Source organism: Pelodiscus sinensis, chromosome 1, assembly GCF_049634645.1.
Source record: "Pelodiscus sinensis isolate JC-2024 chromosome 1, ASM4963464v1, whole genome shotgun sequence".
NCBI lineage: Eukaryota > Metazoa > Chordata > Testudines > Trionychidae > Pelodiscus > Pelodiscus sinensis.
Window position 1 is genome coordinate 119625711 of NC_134711.1, and position 13231 is coordinate 119638941.

The window sequence follows — 13231 nt, forward strand, 5'->3', positions numbered from 1 at the left end:
CCCTTTAGTCTTCTTTGCTCTCACGTAGCCTTATACATGTATTGCCTGAAAGCATATGACTTCCGAAAGCCTGAGAATAAGTGTCCTACTTTTTGGCTTCAGAGATCTACTCCCCCTATTCTCTTGACAGTGGTAAAATAAATATTATGACCATTCAGACGCAAGGATTTTAGGAATTTTTAACACCATGTTCAGCTCCAGGTTTGCTTTCTCCCAAGGCTGGTTAACAAAAACAGTAACCAAGTTGTTCTCCAGTCTCATTTCTTAGCACCCAGTGGAAATGGAATGTTACATTGAAAAGTTGCAAATGGTCTCCACTCATTTCTCCAGAATAGCAGGGTTGGTTACAGGGAGTTCTGCTACACTAGACAAAATGGAAAATGTACGCTTTGCACTACAATACCACTGTCACATAGATGACAAACTTTTTTTCCTTTTACTGACCTCAGCAATGACCTGTTCTACACAGCCTCTCTAACAATAGGATCTGAGTACGTTGGAACCTTTGCTGTATTTTTCCTCACAAGATCCCTGAGAGATAGATAACTATCCGGCATTAGCCCCATTTCACAGATGGGACGCTAAGGGAGAGACGGAGTAAGTGAGTGGTCTGAGGTCATACAGAAAGTCTGTGGTGGAGCAGACAATTCAACTCTGACCTCTATAGACCCCAGTTAGTGGAATAGCACAGCCAACGTCACACAGCAGAATGTATTCTCTGATACATTATAGTACAGCTTCTAGGCCTCAATCAAGAAGAGATCGTCTTTATACTAGGTGCTATACAAACCCATAATAGGAGATATTTTTAGTAGGATGTACATCCTGTTTCATCACTGGAAGTGTGTAGGTGACATCCAAGAGTCAAATTCATAACTGATCTCTAAGCTCTACTACATATAGATGTGAATACCACTCTCGGTTTTACTACTGTGAGCTCAGTGTAGTCCACCACCAGGGGGAAACAAGAACAGAATCTGGTTCACTGTTCACATCTTCTCACACACTGTAAGTGAACAGTTAGCAAAACTGAGACACAGCAAGAAGTCCAAGGACAGCATGAACACAAGGGGGGAGGAGAGCATGGGTCAGGCAGAGCTCTGGGCCCTTTATAGCACTGCTGGAGCCCCCTGGGGGAGGTGCAACGTGGTCTGGGTGGCACTGAGGGCTGGCTGGGAGAGGCATGGTGTGGTAGAGGTGGTGCTGAGGGCTAGCTGCCCTTAATCTACCCCCTCTACCCAAGGCCCGCCCCTTCTGAGGGATGGGACCGAGCCCCCTACCCAACATTGCCCAAGGCCAGGTGACGTCTGTCACCAGTTCAGTAGGGAAGCAAAATATGTTCTTATTTATTTATATTTTTTAAAATATAGATACTTCTGTGATGTTTTGGGGCCCTGACAGTCACCACGTCACTCATCTACAGTACATCTCAACTGACACTATTTCTCCAATACATTTGCGGCCCACTTACGCACACCCTTCCATGCTGGATGCCTAGCTTGTAAGAGTGTTACATTGCTGACTAAGCCTGACTCTTTACTTTGAGTTCTAAAAGCACGCACGGCCACCTCTGAATATCCTGGGCTCAGTTCCTGATATACTGATCAGCATGGCAGCCATCATGATATATTCAATTTAGTCTGTCATTGAAACCTCTCTTTTCCCTTTACCTCACAGCAACAGGTCCTGCTTGGGCATTCAAGGCTCAAAAATTGTATTTATATTCAATACCAATAGTGGTGCGTTCCTTGGCATTTACCCAACAGCCTCGCTGTTTTGCTATCTAATCTCAATTCTGTGCGGCTGCTCCTTAAAAGAAAGTTACTAGGCATTAGCAAAGCAAACCCTGCCACCTTGCAGCAATGTTTGCTTTAGTTTGAAGTAGGAATATTTACATTAAAAACCACAATATATAAACTAGGGTGTATGATAGCTGTTTGCAGAACTTTTACAATACTTTGATTGAACTCTGAGAAGGAAAAAACATACAGTAGGTTAAAAACTAAACTAAGTTTGAGTATCCAGGGGCTTACTCTCTAGGTCAAAATCAGCTATAATTTTCCATAATTTTTTTAGAATATAAATTCTAAAAAATTATATTCTAAAAATTATCAACTCACAATCTCACAATCTCTCTCATATCCTTGATGCCTGGTATTTTCTGAACAAATACTATCTTGTATGATCTGCTACCAGGCCCCCTTCCATAGCCGATAGTTGAGTAAACACACAATTCCCCATCTCCATGCAATGTCTCCACTACAATGTACAGTCTTTCCTATTATATAGCACAGAAACCTGTCATCTTAATGTGAAATCAATTTTTACTGACCATTATGGCAGCTTTTATCCTCCCAAGAGAAAACTGCAAAGAGTGACTTAAAAAAAAGCCAAATTATTTGACACCAGAGATCAGATAACATTTAGCTCTTTAAATTCATGGAAATCAAAGATTCCTGGGGAAACTTTTCTCCCAGCCTTGTATTACCTTGAAAAGGTGGCATGCCAAATGGTACTTGGCAGCACTAGTATTCTGAACTTGAGAGTTCAGAAAGTATTATTTTACAATGCAAAGACATACTCTGCAGATCTCCACAAAAATTGCACGAACATGAATAAATCTTGCACACATCATTCTCTTTCAATAGTGCAATTTAAATACTACTGCAAGATTTGACACAACTCTATAGGTGAAAAGAGAAAGAGCATTGCAAGGTTCTGTGATGTCTATCAATAGCATCAAATGCAAAAATGCTGCAGTGTCACACCATTTTCTTACGAAACACAGATATTTGTCATCCAACTAGAATTTGTTTCACAGTTAAATACCCTCCTATTCTGACTGTCGACACTTGGTGTTAAGTGTATTTTAATCTGAACAAACGTGCTTTGTCTTAATTATTCAGCAATCAAGATGAAAAAAAAATTAACCCTTGCAGATGGAAATATTTGCAATGTAGTGCACAGATAAATTAAATGAGAAAAGATAATATGAGAACCCCATCTCAACGTTACAGCCCCTTTTTCCACAGTAGCAGGGCTCTTCCAAAATATTAATGAACTTCTCTGTCCAATACCCTCTGTTCTCTTCCCCTTTCCTCCCACCCCACACTGGGAAATTCTTATTTTCTCCCTGGTAAGGGGAGGAGGAACTAGGTAAATTGCTTAAGGCCACACGGAAAAGGCTGCAGTGAGCTGCAAATTGAATGTGATTCTCCTTAGTCCCAAGTCTGTGCCTTAACGGTGACCCATAAAAAGTGGTTTTTTTTTTCATTTAAATTAGTTTTGTGCCCTTGTTTTGCTTTTGGATAGAGCAAGGATGGCCAACTCGAGGCTCGCGAGATGCAAAGTTGCAGCTCCTGACGGAACTGGGACAGAACCCGGAACCGCTCAGGTCAGCCGCTCTCATGGCTGGGCTCTTGTGAGCCACAAGCGTGCTCACGGCCTGCGCCGTTCCACTCCCGGCCCCCAGTGCACTGCGTCATATCCTGCACATGCAGGCCGGGTCACACAGCATCCCAGCCTGCCTATGCTAGCAGCCGGCCGCTGAGCACAGGCTGCGGCTCTGGGACCTGGGCATAATGGGGGGGGGGGGGGGGGGGAAATTAGGTTAGAGCGGGGAAGAGATGCCTGGCTCTGGAGAAGGGGAGAGGAGGGAGATCGGGTGAGGGGGGCGGTGCACATGCAGTGCAGCGGCTCTGGCTCCAGGACTAGGGTTGCCAGGTGTCCAGTATTGTACCGGAAAGTCTGGTATTTGCACGCTCTGTCCAGTAAAAAAAAAAAATCAGAAAATACCAGACATGTGCAATGTCCGGTATTTTCTGATTTTTCCGGCTGCACACCGGACAGAAGCCTGGAGTGGGTGGGGGAAGCGGCTGGGAGTCCTGGCTGGGAGACGGGGCCGTGATTGCGGCTGGGAGCCCTCAGTCGGTTGAGTGTGAGGAGAGGGGGAAGCCTCCTCCTTGCTCGTGCATCGCCGGGAGCCTGCGCGGGACAGGCAGCAGGTGCCCAGGTCAGTCCCGCTCCCCGCCGGCCAATTTGTTCACCCCTCCCCTTCCCGGCCAGCTGGTTCTCCCCCATTTCTCCTCCGGATCTCTCCCTCCCCCCCGCCCCCCAGCTCTGCTTCCCGCTGGCCCGTTCCTCTTCCTGATCTCCCGGCCAGCACAACTGCACCCCCTCCGCCAGCTCCGCTTCCCGCTCCCCCATTCCTCCCGGCCACCCTAGCAGCCCCCGATCCCCCCCAGCTGTGCTTCCCACCACCCCTTACTCCCGGCCAGCCCTGCCCCCTCCCAGCTGGTCCCCCCTCCCCCAATATCCCACGGCCAGCCCCCTTCTGCCCAACTCCCACCACCACCACGACCAGCCCTGCTTCCTGTTGGCCTCCCCATCTCTCCCGGGCAGCCCCGTTGCCCCCCCCCCCATTAGCTGTTTCCAGGCCCCCCCCCTTTCCTGCCCAGCACCACTCCCTTCCTGGCCAGTCCTCTCCCCCCCCACCCCCCATGAAGCATGTCAGGGTTTTGGGGTTTTTCTTTTTTAAAACCCCTACCAGTGATCCAGGTTCTTGGAGTCTTTTTTTTTTCTTCCCCTCAACTACTTTGGTCCCCCTCCTCCCCCCCTTTTTTTTTCGTTCAACGAAATTTTTCCCGGTGTTTTTTTTTCGGTGGGGGAGGTGTTCGGTATTTTTGTTTCAGTCACCTGGCGACCCTATCTGGGACCTAAGCATAAGATTCCGGGGGGGGAGGGGAAATGGGTTACAGCAGGGAGAGGAGGTGTCTCGCTCTGGGGAGGGGAGAGGGATTGCGTTGCACACGACGTCCCGGCCAGCTCATGTTCAAAGTCGGCCACTCAGCGCATGTGCCTCAGCGTCTGGAGGGGGATGCGCGGCTGTAGCGGCAGTGGTTCCAGGACCCGAGAATTAGGTTAGAGCAGGGGGGAGGGAGGATTGGGTTAGATCGGGGTGGGTGTGCTTGGCTCTGGGGAAGGGGAGGAGAGAGGGATTGGGTTGGGGGGGTGCCTGGCTTTGGGGAAGAGGAGGAGAGGGGGACTGCAGTAGAGTGGGGTGGGGTGCCTGGCTCTGGGGAAGGGCAGAGGGACTGGCTTAAAGCAGGCTGCTCTTCCCCTTCCCGGCACAGCTGGTGCGCTTCCTGAAATGCCAGGTCTGTTGCACCACCAGGCACTTTTCCCCCTCCTGCCTGCCTGCGAGGTGAAAAGATGGGAGGGACTAGGAGTTTGACATAAGCCATACCCTGGGACTGTACCAGCACCTATTTTCCCCCAGCACAGGTTTTTGGGGTTTTTTTTTGTTTGTTTGGGGGCTCAATAACTTTGCCCCAGCTCTTCACGCGGTCTCCACTGCTACTGTGGCTCTTCATCTGGAACAGGTTGGCCATCCCTGGGATAGAGTATTGAAATGCCCTGGATGGTTTTGGTTGGTTAAGTTTCTCCTGGCTTATTTCTTACATTATAAAAAAAGGTGAAAGTGTCAACTCTGGTCTTGCCTGTGTAATACACAATAATATTTAATATTTGTATTTTGGCAGTGGCTAGAAATCCCAACTAAGATTGGCACCACCCTGCTTAATAGCACAAACACATAGTAAGAGACACTGCCCATCCCACAGAGTTTACCATCGGAACAGTCAAAACAGACCTAGGGCAGGAAGGGAAACAGTGTCACACAAAAATGTACTGATTTGCCCAAGATCACACAGCAGGCCAGCAGCAGACCAAGAAACACAACCTAGCTCTCCTAATGACTACTGATCTATTGCTCTACCCACTAGACAACACAGTCTCTTCTCTCCTGCTTTTGTTAGATGACCTCTGGGCACTTTCAGGGTTGTTTATTGCAAACTCTTATTAAGCTATTTGAAAAAGTGGGAGACAATTCTAATAAAAGCTTCCTTTATTTAAAAGGTCAGTGAGTCACAGAAGTTGAACAGGTCTTAACACAAAACAGCCACAGAACTTTAAACAGTACAGTTATAAAACCCATCCCATTTCAACTGAACTTCCACTTGTTTCACTCTTGTGGTATCACTATTTCACTACTTCTTGAGCCATCATGGAAATCTTCCAGCCTAGTCATAATCAGAATTTTTGAACTAAAAATTAGCAGACCATCTTTTCTCAAGAAACATACACATGCATGCACACATGCTCACTTCCAAAAAGGGCACAAGCCAATTGTCCTTTTCCTTTGTGCGTCACCTTTAAAAATCTAGGCTCACTATAGATCTAACCACCTCTTCTACAATTCTCCTGAAACAATGATTTGCAAAAGATACTTTAGGAGGCCTTTTAGAAAACAGGTGCAAGGTAACTGGGTGAAACTGAATGTGAAGGCTACTTCTGAGGAAATTATGTGTCACTCCACAATGCAGAATTTTGTAGAAATTAATAAGTTTTGGCACAGAATTTTCTTCTCCCCCCCCCCCATTGAAATGGGGGGAGATGTATGGAGAGCTGTGTAGCTGGGCTCAGGAGAAGGATTGGGGGGAGGGCAGGTACCAAGCTGGGGGGGGGGGAGGAGGGGGCTGTGGTTCAGTTCTGGGGGGAAGGGGACAGAGAAAGGGAAACTGGATTGATTTAAGTTTGTGTGAGAGTGGGGGAAGACGCTGTATTGTGGTTACAGACATACTTGCTGAGAGGAATTTTGAAATAAATTACCATGATTATGTAGTGTTATTTTGACTAATGAAATCTGCTGAATTTTACAGAGTTTTGAAATTTTGTGTGCGGAACTTTCAAGTTTTGGCACAGAAGAACCCTTGGAGTAGAAGGTGCCTGACAAGGCGAAATGGGATAAGGTAATTTTAGGTAGTCACAGTAAATAATTTGTATTTAAATACTTGCGTAGATTTATTTTATTTGCACAAGAAATAGCCATTTATTAGACAGACATCAAGAGTTGGAAATACCCACTTATAATACAGAGCCCATTTCCCAGCAGCTGCAGGGTAGAGTCCTCAGAGGATGCAACAAATATCACTTGATAGTCCATGTGACCCCTGAGAAAATTTGACAGCCCAGAAGCTCAGATACAGCAGACAATGTTACCTGAGCAAGCTAGTGAGAGAGATTCCAGGCTCATTCAGCCATTAGGAGAACCAGAAAGGAAAAAGAAATCTCTCATGCCTTTATGCTTCTGTATGTTTGTAAAGGTTTGTTTTTTCCCTGCTCATTTTTACACGAGAAATTCAGCCCAGGAAAATTCTACAGTGATTGGAGAACTGGTGAAATCATCATAAGGCATTACACGAGGCTGAGCAATTGGGAAGATAAGACTGCTTAAAAAAATCTTTGAGTTCTCAAGGGAGGAAAGACAGCAGCAGAGGAGAGGGGACAACTATTAAATTAAGGGAGGGATGACACAGCATGGGCGGCGAGTTATATGGGCTCGTGTTGCCCAGACTCCTGCAATATTTAGAGCCGGGGTCCCTGCTCCACCAATATGGGTCTCTCCCACGGGTCTGAATACTGCCCGTCCCCTGCAAGAAGACACCGGTGGCATCAGAAGCTGCGCAGTCTGGCACGCCTCGGTGCTGTTGCGCATGCTCCAGCGGCCCCGGGCACTTCAAAAGCCGGGGCCGCACACCATGAAGCCAGTGGAGGACTTGGGAGGCCTTTGGGTGAGCGCGGCCCCTCCCCACCGCCCGTGTGCCCCCTGCAGCCGGCTACGCCCTCCCGTGTGCACCCCCGCAACTCCCCCTCCCCGCCCATGTACCGCTATCGCTGGCCACCATCTCCAGTGCGGCTCTGGTAACAGCAGAGGAGCCGCTCACAGGGAGAGGGGGGGGCGGCCAGGCTCCCTGCCTCGCCAGCGCCACTCGCCCGCCTGAGCCCCGGCGGCCGATCGTGTGCTCTGAGCCCAAGAGCCTCCCGCTCGGTGCTGGGGCCTCGGAGTCTCGCCACTGGCCGTGCCGTGCCAGAAGGAGTGAGTCTTGGCTGGTAAGTCTTGCCCACATGCTCAGGGTTTAGCTGATCGCCATATTTGGGGTCAGGAAGGAATGTTCCTCCAGGGTAGATTGGCAGAGGCCCTAAAGGTTTTTCACCTTCCTCTGTAGCATGGGGTACAGATCACAGCTGGAGGATTCTCTGCATCTTGGGGTCTTCAAAGTATTTGAAGGCTTCAATATCTGAGATATAGGTGAGAGGATTATTCTGGGAGGGGTGGGTGAGATTCTGTGGCCTGCACTGTGCAGGGGGTCAGACTAGATGATCAAAATGGTCCCTTCTGACCTTAAACTCTATGAGTGCCTGGCTGGGCAGGGCTGCAGCAGCCGTTCCTTGCGCACTGGGCTCAGCCCCGAGCTGGGCTGCTCGCAGCCAGGCTCCGGAGCTGCCTACATGGTGGGGGCCCGCTGCTCAGAGCCCATCCAGGGAAAAAAATACCGGGAGGGAGGAGGGGCAGGGCTGTCCGGGAGGGGCAGAGCAGAGCGGGGCAAGCAGGTGGGGGCAGTGTAGCTATCCTAGGGAGATGAAGGGAGGAGCAGTGTGGCTGGCTGGAGGAGATGGGGGCTGACCAGGGGAGATTGGGAAGAGGAGAACTGGGCAGCAGGGGTGGCTGGGAGCGTGTCGTGGGCACCAGTGCTGGTTGGGAAAGGGTTGGGGAAAGCAGGGGAAGGGGAGTAAATCGACCGGCGGGAGCAGGACTGACCCCAGTATATGCTGATCTTGGGACACTCAGTCCTGCACATGGTCCTGGTGAAGCGCAAGTGAGTCCGGCTGCAACTCCACAACATGCTCAGGGGATGGGACAGGGATTCTCCTCCACCCCCAAGGCATCAGACTCAACCAGGAGTCACCAATTCAGCCCCACACAGCTTGCTCTGGGGAGCTACACTTCCCGGGCAGGTGGGATGTTGAACCTGGAGGATAAATGTGGCTTCCGGTGCCTCCATGTGCGGGTCCTGCTCAGAGCGTTGGGGCTCTGTGGTTACTACGGTCTCATGTGTCTCTTGGAGACCTTCCGCCTGGCTCTAGGCCAGCAGTTGGAGCGACTCCACAGACTCCAACCCCGTAAACTGGAAGGCAGAAGGTTGGGGAGGGGAAGGGGAAAAATAGGAAGGAAGGGGCTTGTGCTGAGGGATGGGGAGGGCAGGGCAGGAGAAGAAAGGGGAAGGCACCAAGGCACAGGGTAGAGGGGAGACAAATGCCAGGGGACCAAGGGCAGGAGGGGAGGTGTCAGTGCGAGGGGGACAGAATGATGCTAGGAGAGGAGAGGGTAAGGGCACTGGGAGTTCGGGGGGTAGGGAGAGGTGCTGGGAGAAGGCTTGAAAGAAGGAGCGGGCATGAGGAAGGTGGTGATGGAGCAAGTCATGTGTGAGGGCAGAGGGTAGTGAGGGGAACGAGGGCAGAGGGTGGTGAGGGGGTGGACATCAGGGAAAAAGGGGGCGGGGCAGTGAGGGAAGGGGAAGGCATCAGGAAGGTGCAAGGGTAAGGGAAGGTGCAGGTGCCAGAGGATTCTGGGGGTGAAGCATAAGGGCAGACACCTGCAGGGGAGGGATCAGCACCAGAGAGAGGCAGGGCAGGTGTAGAGAGTGCGGTGTTAGGAGAGGAGATGAGGAGGGTTAGCTCACATGATCAGAGTGGAGCTACTGGAGGAGTGGGCACAGGGGGGAGAGATGGGCTGATGGAGTGAGGGCATGTCACAGGAAGGTTGAGGGCAGTGAGAAGGGCAGGAGTCAGGACAGCAGAGTATGGTGGGGGGGGCAGCAGGTACCAGGGGAGCTGATGGAACAAGGACAGGAGACATGGTAGCAGAGAGAAAATACAAAGGTTTAAAAATATTTATTAATAAACTTGGGTGCCACAGTGGCACATCCAAACAAGCCACATGAACTCAGTACTGGTGCACAACACAAAATTCATTCTGCTCATGGGAGGAAACTCTTAGGCTATATCTACACTGGCGGTTTCTTGCGCAAGGGTTCTTGTGCAAGGAGTCTTGCGCAAGAGCATGTCCACACTGCCATGTGTGAGATGTGCTTTTGCGCAAGAGCATCTATGGCAGTGTGGATGTTCTCTTGCCCAAGAAAGCTCCAATGGCCATTTTAGCCATAGGGGTTTCTTGCCCAAGAAATCCCTGCTGAGCATCCACACTGTCCTCTTGTGCAAGAGAGCTTACACCTGTTAGAAAAGAGCACAGCTCTTGTGCAAGATGCCCTCTCTTACCACGCCGTACTGTAAATTTCCTTGCGCAAGAGCAGGCAGGCAGTGTGGCTGCTCTATGGGTTCTTGCGCAAGAACGGCTGTACTTGCACAAGAAGCCACAAGTGTAGACATAGCCTTAGAAGGAACACTTCCCCCAGCTCTCTGCCCCTGAGTTAATGTCACACACATTGGGTTAATGCAACTGCAGGATAGCTGCATGCGGGGGGGGTTCGGGGGGCCAAACTAATCCCTGTTGGTAGGAGGATGGAGGGAAAAGCCCTTGGAGAGGAGTGACATGACACCTTTTACTTCTGGTCATGTGTCCATCTTTCCCCAAGCAAGTTACCTCCAGAGGCGTGGCTAATGGGGGAGGGGACATGGCTAACAGGGGCCGGGGGGGGTGGGGTGGCGGCGGCTAATGGGGCACCACCAAAAATTATACTAACCTGCAGCCCATGTGAGACAGTGAGACTATTGTGGAAAAATGATGGGAATGAAGGAAGAACTGAGGAGGGTGATGCAGGAAGCAGTAGGGAGATTGAGAGAAAGTGGAAATGAGAGGAGTGAAGAGGAGAATGATGAAGGGAGAGAAAGATGGAGAGCAAAAGGAAAGGGGTCAGTGCTGGACAAGAAAAGAGAATCAGGATAAACAGAAGGGATTCTAAAGGAAGGAAGAGAGCACTCTGAAGGAAAGAACAAAGAGAAAGAAATGAAAAACTAAGAATATCAAAAGAGGCGGGGACAAAGTAAGACAAGCAGTTTTGGTTTACTCATAAATGTTGCACCTATTTTAAATGTCTCTTGGGTGAAGGAGATACAAACCAAGAGAAAAGTCAATTTAAGTATCTACACATGCAAGTGCTTTGGAGCACAGAATTAGGATTCAAAACCATCATTACTATTAGAAAACTGGTCTGAAACCAGCAAGATGAAACACAATAAATACACAAAATATTACACAAGGAAAAAAAATCAAATGCACACATACAAAATGGATAGAACCTGACTCGGTGATAGTACTGCTGAAAAAGGTCTGGAGGTTATAGAAGATCACAAATTGAACAGAAATTGACAACTTGATGAAGTTGCAAAAAAGGCGAATATATTGTGGGCTGCATCAACAGGAGTTTCATAGCAAAATGCAAGAGATAACATTCCTGTTCTACTTGGCATTGGGGAGACCTCAGCTGGAGAACTTTGTCCAATTTGGGGCACCACACTTAAAATATGTGAATAAACTGGAGAGAGTACAGATGGGAGCAACAAAAATGACAAGGTTTAGAAACCCTTTCCTCATAGTTCAGGTTTTTAAAAAAAATGGGCATTTTAGTCTTGACACACAAAGACTGAGATTAAGGGCTATTATATGAGGTTTGACTGTTCTCCGTGTCCACCCAAGGTAGGACAAGAAGCAAGGGAGATTTAAGTCAGCTATTAGGAAAATTTTTATAACTCTAAGGGTAGTTAAGCCCTGAAACTGGCCTCCAAGGGAAGTTGTGGAATCCCCATCACTGGAGAATTTTAACAACAGTTTGGACGAACACCTTTCAGAGATGATCTGGGTTTATTTGGTCCTGATTCTGTGAAGTGGGCTGGTCTTGGCCTTGATGACTGAGACCCCTTCTGGCCCTACATTTCTATGCTTCTATGATACATGTGAAGGGCTTTGTTCTCTTCAGATGTGCCTGGTTTATTCTGTGTTTTTAATGACAATCTATTGCATATATTTCATACTGTGTGTATTGAAGCTAGAAGTATTTCCCAATGGAGACAAACACACTAATTAATTGAACATGTAGCTGAGGTTGCAGTTTAAGCAATCTTGCCCTTATACTGCTCACACTGTACCTAGTCTGTGGACAAACAGAGGACTTTTGGGCTGGCAATCCACCACCATTCATAACCACTAGGGGTATGTCTAGACCAGTGGTTCCCAAACTTTTCAGCATCACGCCCTTTTTTTGATTTTTGAGAAACCCTCACGCCCCCCTTCCCCATAGCAGCATGCCCCCCAGTTTGGAAACCCATGGTCTAGACTATAAGCCTCTTTCAAAAGAGCATCTAGACTGCAACCACTTCTTTCAAAAAAGCGAGCCACTATTTCGAAAGAGTACTCAGGCAGTCTGGATGCTCTCTTTCAAAAAGCACTGTTTGCATTCAAGAATGCCTTTTTCAAAAGAGCACTTTAGGGGGGGAAAAAAAAAAAGGCGTTCTTCCTCGTAAAATGAGGTTTACCACAGTCGAAAAAACCGCCACGTTCTTTCAATTTAATGTCAAAAGAAGGCGGCAGCAGTTTAGACGCAGGGGAAGTTTAAAAAAAAAAAAAAAAAAAAAAAAAAGAGCCACTTTTAAAAAAAAAAAAAAAAAAAGCTGCACACAACAACCCCCCTGTAGTCTAGACACACCCTAGGAGGCTAATCATGTAAGGCTGAGCACCTCAGTCAAGGTGTTGTATCCCCTTCACTACTCTTTCACTTCAATGGGAAATGAGAACTCACCGCACCTTACATAATTGGGCATCATTCTACCGCAAGTTACTAAAAGCACTCTTAACTAGACAACAGACTACAGGAAACTCCTGTAGGGGCAAGACCAAATCCTGATCTCATTCATGCTGGTGTGAGTCTAGAGATACTCCACTGAGGTCAGTGGATTTACTCCCGCTTCACACTGCTGTGACTGAGAGCAGATTTGGCACATGGTGTCTTTAAATAGCCCCAAAAGGAAAGGCAACCACAGCTTTGTTTAACTGAACAATAATGAACCCAAGGTGATCTCAAACAGAAACATAATGCAGCCAGCTACCACCCACTTTAAAAGAGAAAGTAAAAACACGCGCACACATGAAACAGTACACTATTTTGAGATGTGTTTTCAACTCAGGCCTCTAGCTCAGTACTCAGCTTTGATCTGTGCTAACTCCACTGGAGAAGCACTTACAGGAAGACAGAAAGACACAACTTGTTAACTGCAAACTGAGCAAAACTGAGTAGCCATCACTGAGAAACCATCACGGTCCCCCATGATACTTTCGATTAGAAACATGCCTCTCTCATGCTTCCTTGTCTCTTAAAAA

At 48.4% G+C, this 13231-nt stretch overlaps 1 protein-coding gene across 2 annotated transcripts in view; it reads right to left on the reverse strand.

The window, feature by feature from the left end:
* Nucleotides 1-13231, reverse strand: part of ITPR2 (inositol 1,4,5-trisphosphate receptor type 2) — a 319703-nt gene that overhangs the window by 258394 nt on the left and 48078 nt on the right. The gene's annotated exons all lie outside the window — the stretch shown is intronic.